Source organism: Populus nigra, chromosome 2 (genome assembly GCF_951802175.1).
Source record: "Populus nigra chromosome 2, ddPopNigr1.1, whole genome shotgun sequence".
Classification (NCBI taxonomy): domain Eukaryota; kingdom Viridiplantae; phylum Streptophyta; class Magnoliopsida; order Malpighiales; family Salicaceae; genus Populus; species Populus nigra.
The window spans coordinates 7,894,384-7,899,383 of record NC_084853.1 but is presented as its reverse complement, the minus strand read 5'-3'; positions in this window follow the sequence as shown (position 1 = coordinate 7,899,383).

Below are 5,000 nucleotides of genomic sequence, written 5' to 3'. Positions count from 1 at the left end.
CAGCCGGAGGCGAAGGATCTCGAAGGGACAAGGGACAGGCCGCGGGGGGGAACGACAGGGACAATCATGCGGGGGGCTGTCAGCCCCGGCTCGCAAGACGGAGGCCAGGCCTCGGCAGCGGGCACGTCACGCCACGAGGTCGGGGATTGCGAGGAGAGCCAACGCATGGGCGCGCGCACGGCAATTTAATGCCACGCCCACGCCAGCGTAGAGCTCTCCTCGCAATCCCCAAGCTCGGCGGTCCGCACCAGCCGCGTCGGCCAGGCCTCCGACTTGCGAGCAGGGGCAGCGGCCACCGCCGCCGTGACGTCGCGGCAAGCAGACAGCCGCGCAGCAGCTGCCAGCACCTTGGCACAAGCACGGCAAATGAATGCCACGCCCACGCCGCGGATAAGCAGCCCCAACGCGCCCGACGGCTTGGAGCGGGTCCCGAAGACGGTGGCCGGAATCGGGTCGTCGCCGGCCGGAAAACGGGTCATCGATGCCGGCAATACTTCGGGCCATGAGGCCCCCCACCTTAGTCCGAGTTTAGCAACAGCCCACATATCCCCCGCGGCAGGCCTATGGGCGCCAGGCCAGCGCGCCCCATGGCCAGTCAGGGGGCACCCCCCTAAAGAGCAATAAGTGTCATTGAAGCTCTGGCAGGGGGAGACACTACTAGGTCCCAGCTGTCACCCCCCCTCTAAAAAATTCATTTCTTGGTATTTTGAGCTGAAATTTTGCACAGAGGTTGGCAAAAATCCAATCCAACTTTATTAATTTTTCCAGAATTTTTCGAGGTCGGGAAGTATTTTTTTTTATTTTCCTACCATTAAAAATCGAGGAAATCGGAAAAAATAGGAACCGGCTCGGAATGACCCCAAATTCAGTGGGCAGCCTCATAAAAATATGGCTGATTTTACTGGATTGATTTCATGTGGAAAGCACGACGTTTTGTTGTAGGAATGCGGGAACCCCGGCGGCTCGCCTGCCGCGGCCAGCGACGTCGGGCTGGCCCCTGCAGCGCCTAGCCTCTCCCACGCGGGGGGCAGGCCAGAGCGCGGGGGGCCAGGGCCCGAAGGCAGCCCCCCCGCGGGCGAGAGAGCAAGCCAGCAGGGGCTGTCGCCTGCCGCGGCCAGCGACGTCGGGCTGGCCCCTGCAGCGCCTAGCCTCTCCCACGCGGGGGGCCAGGGCCCGAAGGCAGCCCCCCCGCGGGCGAGAGAGCAAGCCAGCAGGGGCTGTCGCCTGCCGCGGCCAGCGACGTCGGGCTGGCCCCTGCCGCGGCCAGCGATGTCGGGCTGTCGCCTGCCGCGGCCAGCGACGTCGGGCTGGCCCCTGCAGCGCCTAGCCTCTCCCACGCAGGGGGCAGGCCAGAACGCGGGGGGCCAGGGCCCGAAGGCAGCCCCCCCGCGGGCGAGAGAGCAAGCCAGCAGGGGCTGTCCGCGCGTCGCGCAGCGCGGCATGGCTGCGGGGGCCGCGCGCGCGCGCCCAAGCGCCCAAGGGCCCCCAAGGGCCCCAGGCCCTCAGGCCCCAGCGCCCCAGCGCCCAGCGCGGGCGGGCGCGCGCGCGCGTGTGGTCTTTGAGGGGCGCCGGCCTGGTGGCTCCCTAAAGAGCAATAAGTGTCATTGCAGCTCTGGCAGGGGGAGACACTACTAGGTCCCAGCTGTCACCCCCCCTCTAAAAAATTCATTTCTTGGTATTTTGAGCTGAAATTTTGCACAGAGGTTGGCAAAAATCCAATCCACCTTCATTAATTTTCCCAGAATTTTTCGAGGTCGGGAAGTATTTGTTTTAATTTTCCTACCATTAGAAATCGAGTAAATCCGCAAAACTAGGAACCGGCCCGGAATGACCCCAAATTCAGTGGGCAGCCTCATAAAAATATGGCTGATTTTACTGGATTGGTTTCATGTGGAAAGCACGACGTTTTCTTGTAGGAATGCGGGAACCCCGGCAGCTCGCCTGCCGCGGCCAGCGACGTCGGGGACGCTGGCCTGCGCTGTCGAGCCCGCGAGGGCTGTCTCCGCGGCAGGCCCCCCCTGAACGGGGCACGACAGGCCACCGCGCTGGCTCGTCCAGCGTCGACAGTCCCTCGTCCAGGTTTCAGATCGCGCCAAGTCGAACCCATGACCTGCTCAAGCCATCGTGCGCTGCCGAATCCGCATCTGCGTGTAGGCTGCCATTCCACGCGGCAGCCCCTGTTTTCGTCAGCGTGCCCCCCTGACGAATTTTCCTGCCTGGCCCAGTCCAGCGTCCAGCCCCTGTTCGTCGAAAAATCTGCGCTGCCGATTTTCCACGCGGCAGCCCCTCTTTTCGTCAGCGTGCCCCCCTGACGAATTTTCCTGCCTGGCCCGGCCAGTCCAGCCCCTGTTCGTCGAAAAATCTGCGCTGCCGATTTTCCACGCGGCAGCCCCTCTTTTCGTCAGCGTGCCCCCCTGACGAATTTTCCTGCCTGGCCCGGCCGGTCCAGCATCCAGCCCCTGTTCGTCGAAAAATCTGCGCTGCCGATTTTCCACGCGGCAGCCCCTGTTTTCCTCAGCGTTCCCCCCTGACGAATGTTCGTCGAAAAATCTGCGCTGCCGATTTTCCACGCGGCAGCCCCTCTTTTCGTCAGCGTGCCCCCCTGACGAATGTTCGTCGAAAAATCTGCGCTGCCGATTTTCCACGCGGCAGCCCCTGTTTTCGTCAGCGTGCCCCCTGACGAATTTTCCTGCCTGGCCCAGTCCAGCGTCCAGCCCCTGTTCGTCGAAAAATCTGCGCTGCCGATTTTCCACGCGGCAGCCCCTCTTTTCGTCAGCGTGCCCCCCTGACGAATTTTCCTGCCTGGCCCGGCCAGTCCAGCCCCTGTTCGTCGAAAAATCTGCGCTGCCGATTTTCCACGCGGCAGCCCCTCTTTTCGTCAGCGTGCCCCCCTGACGAATTTTCCTGCCTGGCCCGGCCGGTCCAGCATCCAGCCCCTGTTCGTCGAAAAATCTGCGCTGCCGATTTTCCACGCGGCAGCCCCTGTTTTCCTCAGCGTTCCCCCCTGACGAATGTTCGTCGAAAAATCTGCGCTGCCGATTTTCCACGCGGCAGCCCCTCTTTTCGTCAGCGTGCCCCCCTGACGAATGTTCGTCGAAAAATCTGCGCTGCCGATTTTCCACGCGGCAGCCCCTCTTTTCGTCAGCGTGCCCCCCTGACGAATTTTCCTGCCTGGCCCGGCCAGTCCAGCCCCTGTTCGTCGAAAAATCTGCGCTGCCGATTTTCCACGCGGCAGCCCCTCTTTTCGTCAGCGTGCCCCCCTGACGAATTTTCCTGCCTGGCCCGGCCGGTCCAGCCCCTGTTCGTCGAAAAATCTGCGCTGCCGATTTTCCACTCCGCAGCCCCTGTTTTCGTCAGCGTGGCCCCCTGACGAATTTTCCTGCCTGGCCCGGCCAGTCCAGCGCCCAGCCCCTGTTCGTCGAAAAATCTGCGCTGCCGATTTTCCCCGACGAACCTGCAGCTGCACAAATCCGCGCTGCCACTGCCCCATTGTCTGGACCAACAGTCTTTTCCATCAAGCCCTGGACTATAAATCGTCCAGACTCATCGCCAGCACCCGCTGCCGATTCTGCCGACTTTGCCGATTTCGTCGGCGCTGCCGATTCCAACACTGCACCCACCGTGTCTAAACCAGCGCTGTTTCGTCAGCGTGTCCCCTTGACGAATTTCCCTGCCTGGCCTGGACAGTCCATCTTCCAGCCCATGTTCATCGAAAAATCTGCGCTGCCGATTTCCCCGACGAACCTGCAGCTGCACAAATCTGCGCTGCCGATTTCCCCCCCTGTCGGCATGGCTGCCGCTGCCCCGATGTCCAGACCAACAGTCTTTTTTGTCGACTTTGCCGATTTTGTCCGCGCTGCCGATTCCAACACTACCCCCTGCATCCAAACCAGCATTGTTTCGTCAGCTCTTCCCCTGACGATTTTAGCCCTGTAACAAACAGTAGGCCTCCAATCCCGCCAACGGGAGCCAAGTTGATAGGGAAGAGAATTGAATGACGCGCCTGGTCCTCGCACCCCGCCACCCGAGGGGCCTTTTTCCCGGCAGCCTCTGAAAAACTCTAGCTTTCACGGTCCTCGCCGCCCCTCACCACCATGGCAGGCCTCTAATCCCACCCATCAGCAGTTGTAGCCGATAGGGCAGTGATTTGAATGACGCGTCGCGGGCCGCCGGGTCATCTCACCCCGCCATTAATTGGAGCGTTTTTGGCTGGCCGAGGATGGGGGGATGGATCTCTTCTTCCGAAAAAGCAAACAGTACATCGGGAGTTATGTTGACGGGGCATGGAATTGAATGACCCGTCGCGGGCCGCCGGGTCATCTCACCCGGCCATCCCGGGGAGCGTTTTTCCCGGCAGCATCGGGGAAACTCTTGCTTTCACTGCCCGCTGCCCAAGTCCCCACTCGCATCGGCCCCCCGCGCCAACAAGCCAACGCTGCCGAATCGGCAGACACTGCTGCCGAATCTGCCGACACTGCCCCGCGGGCTGCCACTGCCCCAGTGTCTAAACCAGCGGTCTTTCTCATCGAGCCTTGGACTATCCAGTCCGTCCTGACTCATCGCCAGCACCTGCTGCCGATTCTGCCGACTTTGCCGATTTTCTCGGCGCTGCCGATTCCAACACTGCGCCCACCGTGTCTGAACCAGCGCTGTTTCGTCAGCGTGTCCCCTCGACGAATTTTCCTGCCTGGCCTGGACAGTCCACCGTCCAGCCCGTGTTCGTCGAAAAATCTGCGCTGCCGATTCTGCCGACTTTGCCGATTTCGTCGGCGCTGCCGATTCCAACACTGCCCGCCGTGCCTGAACCAGCGCTGTTTCGTCAGCGTGTCCCCTCGACAAATTTTCCTGCCTGGCCTGGACAGTCCATCGCCCAGCCCATGTTCGTCGCAAAATCTGCGCTGCCGATTTTCCCCGACGAACCTGCAGCCGCACAAATCTGCGCTGCCGAATCTGCCGACACTGTCCCGCGGGCTGCCACTGCCCCAGTGTCTAAACCAGCA